This window comes from Tauraco erythrolophus, chromosome 8 (genome assembly GCF_009769465.1).
Source record: "Tauraco erythrolophus isolate bTauEry1 chromosome 8, bTauEry1.pri, whole genome shotgun sequence".
In the NCBI taxonomy this organism is placed as follows: Eukaryota; Metazoa; Chordata; class Aves; order Musophagiformes; family Musophagidae; genus Tauraco; species Tauraco erythrolophus.
Window position 1 is genome coordinate 45228351 of NC_141472.1, and position 10999 is coordinate 45239349.

Here is a 10999-nt window from a genome sequence, read left to right on the forward strand (position 1 = left end):
TTCAATCGAGACTTTGGATCTCAACTTTCTTCCCATTTCCAAGACTTTCTTCAGTACAAAAGCTTTTTAACATGTCTATATTGACAATCCAGTGAAAAAATTCAATCTCTGCTGCTGTCTGATTGTCAATGATTACTAAGTAGACTATTCCCATTCAGTGTTTCAAGGGGGGGGAAGCATCCATTTACTTCTTTAGAATCCCACTTCAGATAATTCCCCTTAAATAGCCAAAATGGGACTCTATATTAGACTTGGTAGGTAGAAAAACTTGCTTTCAAAGATCTTACAACTGTGCTATAAAGAATTTGTTTCTGGCATTACACTTGTTGTAAAGGCTGGGTCCTCAAATGAGCTAACTATTGTGCGCTCTTCCACCTCACTCTTCTCCTAAACCACACAGTTGTAGTCTCAACTATTATCTCTGATCTAGCTCGTTCATCAACACTGAAAAGCAGCAGTGAGATGCTTAAGGGTAACTCCAAGGATGAAAAATGATCAGAGATGCAATAGAAAAATACTGGTTTGCATTTCTTATGGTTTAGCCTTTTTAAAACTGCTACAACTACTTAGAACAGACCTCAGCCGTAGGGATTGATAATATCTTTTATTAAATCAACTGACACAGCTTGAAAAACTATATTCTCTTTCAGGCATGTATGCCTGATATTTTTAATTCACTGACTGACACAGTAAGGAACCTTCCTTAACAGCTTCCCATCTCCCTGGATTCAAACACATGAAGTAAGAATTTACTTACATCTTTCCTCAGCAGTACTTTCTATTGGCATGCCAGGTTATGAGGTAGTAACTTACAACACATTGGATCAAAAGATATGAGTGAGCATTTTGGGTTCCTCTTCATTCCAACAGGAACCAAAGATGCTCAAAAAAATGCTTTTTATAGTCAAAAGTATAGCTCTCCTTTTAGAAGTTCCAGTCACTAAAGCAAAGATACAGAAAAGTTATCAAACTAAGTGTATGGACTAGTAGAAATGCCTCCTTTTATTTCTAACCTGGAAAAGCAAAACTGAAGGGGGGGGGGGGTGGAGAGGGAATCAACTTCACTAACACAGCTTATATATATATATTACTAACCAATATTTCTAAGCATGTATTTTTCACATTATAACAACAGATCTCACCCATGTAAAAGTACAGTAATTTCTAATACATCCATTATTTTTTTCCATGTGATACTTGGCAAGACTGTTCTTAGTACTATTTTACTACACCACCAATTTTATACTTTCGGGTTTTCCTCCAAAAGCACTGAGGACACAATGCATGAAAACCACACATTTCAGCAACTAGTTTTAGCAAGGCAGCCTTGGGTAAAACCAGCAAAGATTTCCTTTTCAGAACAACAAAGGCCACCAAAGGACTACAAAGGTTGGCTGATGTTACTTTTTTAGGCTGCTTTACGTAACAACATTTTGTATTTAAGATGTATGTCACTGCTCACCGTTACACTTTGTTTCTTTGAACCTCACAGTTTATCATTTTAGTCAGCATTTAGTTAAAATTAAATATTTAATGCTATGATGCAAGCACAGCTAAAATGAAAGGCCTCTGTGGCTGCAGTGATCAGATTTCAAATGCAGGTAGATCAATAGAAAAAGCTCAAGCACAGCCTCCATGTGTGAGTAGAATGGTTTATAATAGGTTGCAAATGACTATGTGCTTGCTGTAACCAGCTGTTCTTAAATTATGAATATGCAACCAATTCATGTTAAAGCCAAATCCCAGCACTATTTCTACAGGGAAATCCCAGTAGTTTTTGCTTGTTCTACATGCTAGTCCTCTTAAGGATACAAATAGGAGTAAGCTTCAGAACAAACAGAACCAAACTATCAGCATTTCATGCACTAAGTCCATTATCACAGCAGGGGTTGTCAATCTCTAGAACTTTCCTATAACAGTTCAGGCAATACAATGACAATCTCTCAGACAAGAAATAAAAATTTAAAACAAACAACCAAACAAACAAATAAAGACACACCACCCAAACCAAACCCCCAAAACCCCACAGCACACGACAGCCCCTCTGCCAAGCTAATGCTTAATCATAGAATCATAGAATGGTTAGGGCTGGAAGGGACCTTCAAAGGTCATCTAGTCCAACCCCCCTGCAAGGAACAGGGATATCTCCAACTAGATCAGGTTGCTCAGGGCCTCGTCCAACCTGGCCTTGAACATCTCCAGGGATGGAGCATCCACCACCTCTCTGGGCAACCTGTTCCAGTGTTCCACAACTCTCATGGTAAAAAATTTTTTCCTAATGCTTTTTGGCTTTCCTGTCGGAAAGCTGGCATCATGCTTCAAACACTTAAAAACATCCATCAAAAACAAAGGCAGGACACAGAATTATACCGTCTCAACCTCCAGGGTTTGCATACAAAGACCTTAGATTTATTTATGTCCTAGCACGTTAAGAGCTTCAGTACACTGTTCCTTACACCAAACCGGCTGCCAAGTTGATGAAACTCTCTGCCCTCAGCAGGAGTACAGTGTCTTTGATTAATGAGTGCATGCTTGAGGAAAAGTGTCAGAACAGAAAATGGGGCAAAATCCACACAATTATGTGCCTATGCATCCAACGGACCACTGCAATAGTTTTTGTCGAAGTGGTTTTCAAAGTGGTTTTTTACAAGAAAAGACTGAGGAAGGGACTGGGGGGTTATTTTGCCCATTATATTTGGATACCACACATCACTGTTCTCAAAGAAGTCTCTGATAAAATGCAGTGCATTGTTTGTTACAGAATTTTTCAGCATTAGAAAAACATGAATTCATTAATACAAATCGATTAATACACAGAGTCGCAATCCAAAAATGTTAGCTACCTATTCAGAGTAAAGGAAAAAACACTCCCTAGAAGATTTCAAAGTTTTGACTTCTAGTCCAACAGTCTGAAGAATAGCTAGGCAGAGTATTTAATGCCTTTAATCACCGTATTTAACAAATATTCTAAAGAAAAATCTACCTCACACTTCCTGTAATTTGCCAGAAAACACTGGTAGATTTCTCCATTATTCACGAACTGAAATTCTTCATTACCCCTCCCAACAATTTCAGAGCAGAAGTGAGTCCTGTGTGAGGCTTCAAAAAGAAAACAACATTATCTGACGACAGTCACTGCATTCTTTCCAAACCCACCCTCTTTTCCAAGGTTTAACACCGCAAACATTACCCGAGACAAGTCTTTATATCCGCAGTCCCACTTCTGTCAACGGGACCATTACTAATATAAACAGTCCATCAGGTAGACCGATTTTTCAGACGGTGCCTTTACATTTTTAGCAGTGTGAATTTTAAGGTTTCCATGCGATTCTTCCCTCAGGGGCTAGAAAAATCTCTGCAATCTCTTCTTGCAAACTACCAAGGCTTAACCCATTCAGCTCTTTACAATGCCTGACCTACATCAAGTGAAAAGAGAGTCTTCTGTCCTTTACACACAGAGAACAAGCCATTGAGGAGGCCCTGATGGGTGTGAGTAGCGCGGCAAAGGGGGAGATTTCACGGCTGATGGCAACAGGCACCATCCTTCTGCGAGAAGGACTCGGACGCTGGCAAGCCCGGCACGTCTTTTTCTAAGTCTGCAATTTCAGACACTGCGCCTGAGAGATCATCTGTCACTAGGTAAGGTTTAAAAATGTGTATTTTCTTTGAGATTTGTCTTTTCCCCATCGAGCTGAAAAACATTCACATAAAAAGAGAAGAAACTGGTATTAGGAATTTTGTCAAATGCACAAATTAATTCTGTTTAAAACTAAGCAGGGAGAAATCCTGTGTCCTTTCCTTGTTGCTACATTAAAAAACTGAACCAAGAGTAAGACTTCTTCATTCTCTGAGTGTTTCTTTCACCTGGTGGTCTCATTAAATGCTAACACCACTATAAAATAAATCACAATTTCTTCTCCGTCTCCCAAAAAGAAACAAAAATCGAAATGATGCCGTGACATTAGTATTATTTTTTGTTTTATTTCCATTTAAATCTCAAAAGAAGACTTAAAAGTATATTGATTTTTTTCTTTTTTCTTTCCAAGGCATGATCAAGTCCATGGCATTATAAAACTAAATGTAGGGCACTAAAGAGATAAAAGAGTAAGCAAGAATTTAATACAACTATTATGTGAAACTTAGTACTAATGGGATTAAATATTCTACCTTTTTTTTAACTGAAAATTATATGATTAAGAAACAAAGTAACAGAAAAATACTGCATCTTTCTTGGCCCTTCTGTAGAGGCTGGACAAAAACACGGTCCTGATTTCTTTTAACTGTGCACTCAACTACACAAGTAGCACTAACTCTCATCAGAATAACAAAACACTCATTTCATTTTTCAAGGAAACATCTACCCAGCATACTATAGATTAAAGTCAGTGAAGGCAGATTTCTTTCCACCTCTATCATCAACTTTTTGTGATATTGGTAAAAGACTAAACTCTGCTGAGAATCAGAGTCCTTATCTGTGTAACAGTGAAACTAATACATTCTCACCTTCAGAAACGCACTAAGAAACATAAAAAAATAATGTGAACATACTATTTTCCTTATGTAAATCTGGTGACTCCTTGTTGATTTGTCTGCTGGTTTTGTGTTTGCTTTTTTTTTAAAATAAGCAGGCAAAAATTGGGGGAATGAAGGAAGGGGAGGATCTATTTAATCTTACTGATACAGTATCCTTGCTTCTCTTCCTCAAGAGTAAGCAGGGAAAAACTCCAAATCCCTACCACTCACTTAAAACAAAGATATACTTTCATTCTACCATTACACACAAAGAATACAACAAAAATAGTTTTAAAGTAAAAATGTAGCGTTATAACCAAAAATTTTTAAAAAGCCTCAATGTCAGTCGAAAAGGACATTTCATTTCCTTCTTTGATGGGGTGGGGAAGACCATCTGTATCTAAATTTTGAATTCTGCAAAATGTTATCTTCACCACAAACCAAATTCCTTTAAAGTATGCAGTAACTAGGTGTTGGTCAACATTTTGTCAATGTTCAGGATGTTATAAACTATCCAACAATCACAACAACCACTGTTGTCCTTCCCATCTGTCAGCGTTTCTTCTGACAGCAATTTACGATCACTAGTTTATAATGTGGTATGACATAATTTACTGAAGGCACTGGAGTTAAAACCAAATTAACTCAAAATTTGAAGCAAATTCGGGAGAAAACTGGTGGACTTTGGGAATCTTCATTGGGCCATATTATTATTGTGATAAAAACACAAAGTACTACTCTTTCATGATATTCTACTACAATAAAGTTTGCTGGTTTAAAAAAAAAAAAAAAAAACACAAACACACACACAAAACAAACAACCCACTCCCCACGTATTTGGTTTTATTTAGAGACACCTGTATTAGGGACTGGTGTGGGGGCGGGGGGAGATAATCGCAGTGAAGTGATTTGAACTGCGGGATGCCCTTGCTGCGGCGGGGGGCGGGCGGCGGGGGTGTAGCAAACTGCATTTTTGGTTGTGCTAAATCTACCTCCCAATAGCTAAAACCTCTTAATCCCAAATATGCCATTGTAAGAATATGATAAAACTAAAAGCAGTCAAGTACTAATGCCTCCTTTCCCTAATTTTTAATAATTACAGCGAGATGAGACAGAGAGCACAAACTTGGTTTTCTTTGCAACTGTGATATTCCACATTTTGTGTGGGAACAGAAAAGTAGCAACAAAGACATTAACAACTGCAGCTCAAACTGGGAGTGTCTGATCTGTTTCCATTCAATGACACCACTAATGGCTCCTTAGCAGTTCCATGAAATCAGCCAGCTGTCAAGTCGATGCATCAGAAGGAACAGTTATGCACTCCCATAAGAAAAAGCAACACATCAGGATGTTTTGCAAAACATCTGCTCCTTTACACTGCAGTTCCGTAATAAACATGCAAACAAAGAAAATGAGAAAAAGGGCAACAGGACCCAAAAAGAAAGACTACCATTACTTTTTTATTTGCATTTTCAGTGTCTCCCAACAAGACAAAAAATTCAGTCTTGTAGCACTTTCTTCTTATCATAAGGTCAGCATAAAGTTTAAACAAATACACTGCAGTGGTAAACCAATGCTTATTCCCTCTATAATATAAAAATATTGCTAATTTATCTTTTGAAAATGCAAGGTATCCTATTATATGTAACGAAAATCAAACATTTCTCACCAAAAGGTAAAAAGCATGTATTTAGTTATCCTTCTCCTAACACTATTCAAATTATTTTTACAATGTTATTGAAAACCTACAATACTCTACAGGAACGAATCTTAAAACAATTACTTTTTGTGGGAACACTGACTTGTAAAGAACCCAGCACAGTGGTATTTAGTTAAAAAAAAAAATAAAATAGGATAAGAAATACCAGTACACAATTCTAGTTTATTTTCAATATACATTAGTCACAAAACCTTATTTTGTGCCATTCAGAACAGACTTTGGGTCAGTAACGAAAAGGGAACACTGCTTGATCCTCTGAAGAAACATTTTTTACTCTCCAGAGAGTTCTATTTATGAAGAACTTCATCACGACCTGATGCTAATAATCCACTGCTTGCAAGGAATTGGTACCCTCTATGATTAAACAAATATCCCCTGCTTGAAGTGAACATAAAACTTCTTGAACATCAAAGAGATCCCTTAACAACTTATAATGATTCATCTACTCACGCTTTACAAAAATTACCTTGGCTACCATTTTCTTATTATGTAGTTTATCGATTTTTCAGCATTGTGACAAAAACATGTACGTTATAATAGGTATGAGACGCCGAGGATACTCTCATTTTCTGAAACTACGTATCCTCTGTTGCTCACCATTTATAATCTGTCAAGTCCTCTAGACCTTTGTTGCATGTATAATTTAAAACCATCTGTTGTACACGCTTTCAACTATTCAAACATTTTCATCTACCTAATATTCATGTAGCTGGCAAATACTCAATTCAAGTACACCTTCTGATGCATTAAAAAAAAAAAAAAAAAAAACAGACACCCAAAAAACTCCACACACACCCTCCTCGAGGTAAATATCTGACATTTGTTCCAACACAACCTTAAGGCCACTTTAGGAATATCGTTCAATACCAATCTAGATAGAAAAAACCGTCTTGATGTACAAACAGCTATTCCTATTACTTTCTATGTTAAATGTTGTCAATGTTTTCCCCAACTTTAAAGACAAAGAAAACGCAAACTGAACAGGCAGTTTCGCGTTCTTGTTAGTGTGACTGTACATATGCAGCAATTAAGAATACAGAGAAACAAGAAGTATAGAAAAAAGAATGGAAGAACAGAACTTCAGCTACAAGTTATTCCTTACCAAGTACCCTGAGTTTCATGTGACCAGAGACCAGAAAAACTTTTATGAGATTCGAAAAAAAAAGTGCAATCGAGAAATTAACAGAACAGCACCTTTGTTTCCCTTTTCACAACAGCTGACACAGAGCTCATAGCCAGAGCTAAAGAGATTTTTTCCGGTTTTTAAATAAGTTTAGCACAGTACCTACGTTTCGCCACCCACATGATATAGTATCTGGAACATAACCCAAACTACATGTAAGACATACATAGGTACTTTCTAAGCGGAACCTTTTAACAACACAGCCTACTAAGTTTCTTGCTTTCAAACGCACCCCCCCAATGTGTAGTTTAAAAACGGAACAACTGTGTACTTCCATGTTCCTCATCCAAAGTAGAAACTGTTTATTCCTCAGGGAAAATTCTGTACCGAGTGTTTCATATAAACTTCACGTCAGATTACTACTTTCTGTAAACAAAAGTAATGCAAATCTCCAGATGATTCGTAATTTGAATAAGAACTTTGAAATTTTTTTTTTTAAATAACCCAACAGTTAAGCAAAAATTACGCATTAAATAGTAATGGCCAGAAGAAAAAAAAAAAAAAGCGCAGACGGTGGGGGTGGGAGGGAGAAGAATAACCCAAAGCCACAATTATTCCTTTACCTGTTACAAAATCAGGCATCAGATATAGAAGCATATTCTTAATGTTCCCCGAACGTGCAGTCGCAACTAGGAACTCTTCTCTTTCAAGTGCGGTTTACAACACGTTACGATCAGGAATTCCGGGGCAAAGCACACACTCTTGGAAAAATTCCCCTTAAACTTTACATGACGTCACTATCTGTCCCTGTAACATTTCCTAAACTTTGCGTCTTATCCAAAGGACTTCAGGATTTTCACTCATTCCCTCCTAAAAGAGACGGACAGACTTGGGAATAAAAATTTGCCCAAGATGGCGAAAGGCTCGTTGTTTAGAGGGCAGAAAAATGGAGGATATTGTAATATACACAAAGGGATAAATTTCAACAACTCGGCCGCGGGCCGCAGCTGCTTGTTTCTCTGTAAGAGGAAGCAGCACGCACAAAAGATCGAGGCCGCGGGGCCGGCGGGGAGGCGGGTGCGCGGAGCGCAGCCCGCTGCCGGCGCACGCCGCGGAGCGCAGCCCGCTGACGCACCCGCGCTCGGGAGCGCAAAGGCCCGCGGAGGCCAGGAGCCCGCCGCGAAGAGGCGCAGCACGCTCCGGCCGGCTCCCCGCACCCCCTTCCCAGCGGCCGCTCCGCGCGGCCCCGCCGAACGCCTCACGCCGCTCCGCGCCCGCGCACTGCCGGCGGGCACGCCCGGGCCCGGCCTGACAGCCCCGGCCGGCGCCGGACGGCGAGAGCGCGGCCGCCCAGCGCCGGCGAGAGGAGCGCGCGGCTGCAGGCGGCGGACGAGAGGGGCGGGCGGGCCGGCGCGGAGCGCACCGCGCCGCGCCACACAAAAGAGCCGCCCCGGCGGCCGCCGCGCCGCCCAAGAGGCTGCGGGCGACTGCCGGCAGAGACGTGACCGGCGCCGCCCGGGCAGGGCACGGGCTGGCGGCCACGAGTAAAGTTTAAAATCGCCTGGGACCCAGGCCGTCCCGTCCCGAGACACCGCGGCCCCGGCCGCCTCGGCGGGACGCGCCTCACCGCGGCCCCTCCGCCGCCCGACCGCAGCCCTGCGCGGGCAGGGCCCCATGGCGGGGCTGCGCTGGCGCCCGGAGACGCGCCGGCCCACCACAACAAAGAGGCGATACGCACCGGCACGGAAGCGGCCAGCGAGGCAGACGCAGCCCCGAACGGGGAACCCGGGCGCGGGCTCAGCGCGGAGAAGCGCTGCAACGCTTCAGACGGCCATCCCGAGGCAGAATTCTCCGCGCTCCCTGCGCGGAGCGGGAGCGGCGCGTGCGACTCACCTCCACAGTTCGGAGAGCGCTGCCTGCGTCTCGGGTGGCCGAGGGCCGGGCCGTGTGCGCCGGGAGGGCGGCCCTTCCCGGAGCGCTCCGGCGCCCAACGCGGCTCGGGGAGGGGGCGGGCGGGCGCGCGCGCGGCCCCGTGTCCGTGCGCGCGCGCGCCGGGCGCAGTGGCGGCCGCTCCGAGCCCCGCGCGCCGCGCCCGACGGGGCCGATCCCGCCTCGAGGGTTACCGGGCTGCAGCGACCAGCGGTGACGTCAGCCGCGCAGCCCCTCTGCCCCCAGCAGCGCGCGTTGTGTTCACGAGACGGGGAAAAACAGGGAATTGTGTCTCTTGCGCCGGCCCCGGTAATAAACGACCTACCGGCTGCGGAACGGCTTCCCCAGCGCGGCCGCTTCTGGTGTAGAAAAAGTTAGGAACAGTTCGCGTTCTGCAAACACCGACAGGGCGCACGTCTGCACTTGGTCATTTTTTAATGACTTTACCGATCGGGGGGAGAAACACGGTTGCCCACCCTAAGAACCTAAATTAATTCTTACACTGCAGATTAAGTTCAGGTTAAAAAAATAGATTTTAATATAGCAACAAAGAATCTGTGATGCAAACAATAGCCACTATTAAAAAAAAAAAAAAGCGACCCATTTCCAAAAGAGCAGCTATTTTAAAGAAGCCTAGCAAACCAGAAATCCAGAGCAGAAGCAACGTTCAACTTCTATGCTCTAGAAGAAGTAGATAAATTAAATTCAAGTAAAATAGGCAACAAGGGTGGAGGAATTAAGTTAAAGTTTTGGGGAAGTATGAAAATCCATCAGCTATTGAAACAAGAACTAAAAAAAAAAAAGTACAGTACCTCTTTTAAATACCAATGTTCTCGCCTTGCCTGAAACAACCTATACAGGTCATTTGTAAAGAAGTAAAAGCTGTGGTTCCCCACAGCAGCCCTTCAGCTACACACACGGCATCCTCCTCTTTCTTCTGCCTTTGGCTCAGTCGCCAACTCAGGCAGGGTTAAAGTACACTTGGAGAGCCAAAGGACTGGTCCTTATAAAAACTTAACACTCTGGATTTGAAGTTATACCACAGTGCAATGAAAAAAATCTCCGTGATTTCAGCATGAGCTAGTAAAAATCATGCTTGCAGAACTCAAGAATACATACAGTTTGTTAACCTTGTCCAATACTACATACAAGCATTTTAAAAATTAAGTTTATTTCTGAAGAAAGCTGATCTCAGCATAAAGAAATATGCACATATAGAAAGATGCCATTGTTTTGTTTCCTCTTCAGCCACTGGCTGCGATTTTAATTGTGCTGGAGGATCTTCATTAGTATTAACACATGGGGAGATTTCACAAAGCTGCTTCATTAGGAAAAAAAAAAAAAAAAGCTTGGCAGACTAGCTCTTTCTGCATGCAAGGAGAATGTCAGCCTTACCTCGGTCATTTGTAACATAATAAGTGCGAGCACAATGATTGCCATGCAGGGACACTGGGGGAAGGGCAAAAATGCTGCCTAATACAGATATGAGAAAAGAAAGCTGCTCATTACACAGTAAAATGTATGCTAAAAATTAGTGAAGATGATGCCTCATGAGACTCATGCTAAATACATTAACGTGCCGATATGTTTTTAATTATTATTTTTGTGCTAGTTTATTTCCTTCTCAGGATTCACATCCAGCAGCAAAGGTTTGCTAGCATTTATTGATTTTTTTTTTGTCCGCCACAATCCCGGAATACAGATTTTAATCATTT

General features: G+C 42.0%; 1 protein-coding gene across 10 annotated transcripts in view; it reads right to left on the reverse strand.

The window, feature by feature from the left end:
• BAZ2B (bromodomain adjacent to zinc finger domain 2B) overlaps positions 1-9281 on the reverse strand; it is a 133892-nt gene extending 124611 nt beyond the window's left edge. For 9 of the 10 annotated variants that reach the window (XM_086615933.1, XM_086615939.1, XM_086615938.1 and 6 more), the window contains exon 1: positions 7979-8138. The gene's annotated coding sequence lies outside the window, so the exon portion shown is untranslated. Of the gene's footprint in view, positions 1-7978; positions 8139-9248 lie in introns of those variants that run through there. The other variant, XM_086615931.1, reaches the window with a different exon arrangement.
• Between the last annotated feature and the right edge of the window lie 1718 nt (positions 9282-10999).